Source organism: Halyomorpha halys, unplaced genomic scaffold, assembly GCF_000696795.3.
Source record: "Halyomorpha halys isolate HHAL.00 unplaced genomic scaffold, Hhal_1.1 Scaffold202.1, whole genome shotgun sequence".
NCBI lineage: Eukaryota > Metazoa > Arthropoda > Insecta > Hemiptera > Pentatomidae > Halyomorpha > Halyomorpha halys.
The window spans coordinates 409,246-410,584 of NW_027116652.1; the positions used below are offsets into that span (position 1 = coordinate 409,246).

General features: G+C 46.4%; 1 protein-coding gene across 2 annotated transcripts in view; it reads right to left on the bottom strand.

The window, feature by feature from the left end:
• Nucleotides 1-1,339, bottom strand: part of LOC106679426 (chymotrypsin-1) — a 22,023-nt gene that overhangs the window by 2,704 nt on the left and 17,980 nt on the right. The window lies entirely within an intron of this gene.

A 1,339-nucleotide genomic window follows, 5' to 3' on the forward strand; every position in this document is an offset into this window, starting at 1 on the left:
ACTTTATCCGAGTCTGATTTAACTCCCTCCCTAGAAATTGTGTGACGTAGATGCCTGTGGGTATCTCCTTTCCTTCCTTCAGTGGGATCTCATGGACAGCCTTCCCAGTCGCTCCGAGGATATCCCCTTCTGTAAAAAAAATATCTTGGTATTCCCTCATGCGTCGCTGTCTCCAGTCCTCAGCTTGATTGATTGCCCCAATTCGTGCACTCTCATTCCTCTGTTGTTGACGACATTTGTAGGTTTTACCTCCTATCTTAATCTTCCATTTTCCCTTGCTATTCATAATCCAAGCACCCACCTTCCCTAGTAGGTCACACCCCACAATTACTTTATATTCTTTCGGCATGGTCTTAACAATGTGCACTTCCATGATACCCTTACTAAATCCCCAATGGTTCAAACCTATTTCCGCCTCCCCCTCTACCTCACAAGGGCCATCTAAAGAGATTAACCTACACTGACATACTTGAATCCGGTGTGCTCTCTCTCCACAACACAACTTCTCCACAGCCTCTCGACACATGATAGTACTGGAACTACCGGTGTCTACCAGACACCTCACTCCTGCAATTTCTATTATAGGCAAACCACCGTGTTCTCCTCTCATATGTCCTTCGAGAGATTACTCTTCTCCGTAATCTCTGAGCATTGACCTCCATCGGTTCAGGCACATTTTGCTCCCTCCGCCGATACATATAGGGACACTGTCGAGCTATATGTCCCTCTGTCCCACATTCAAAACATCGGATGTGGGGACATTGTGCTACCAGGTGTCCAGTTTTACCACACCCATGGCACTTGCGGTCCTCTTACCGACCATTGTTTCTGGGTTTAACTTGGCTCCTTCTATTTTCTGTGTTACTATTTCTCTCTCTTCTACCATCTCTTTGTTTTCTTCTTCTTTAAGGGTTTGGCATGTTTCTTGGCCGATGATATTCCATCCGAGTCAACCCTGGCTCCTCTACTTCCATTTGGGCCTCCACCTCTCTAGCGCTTGTATCAATGAGATCTTGAGCACATTCCACAAACGAGCGGTCTCTCGGCATTCCCTCTTTCTTCCCCAGTTCTTTTGCCAACTGAATCTTCAGTACCATGGATAGGACGGCATTCGACCCTGTACTTGGATTGTCTCCATCATCTCGCTGAGTTTGTCTTAAATTCTGTTATAGCGTGCCAGAAGTTCTGTGGCATACTGCCCTGGCATACAGTCTAATGTCTCGGTTTTTTCCTTTCTCTGATCATCATGAATATGTCCTCCTCTGGGGTCCACCGTCCTCCTCCGAATGCCTTCTTTAATCTTTCTTAGATGACCTTCCAGAAGGTCTCTTCTGCCTGA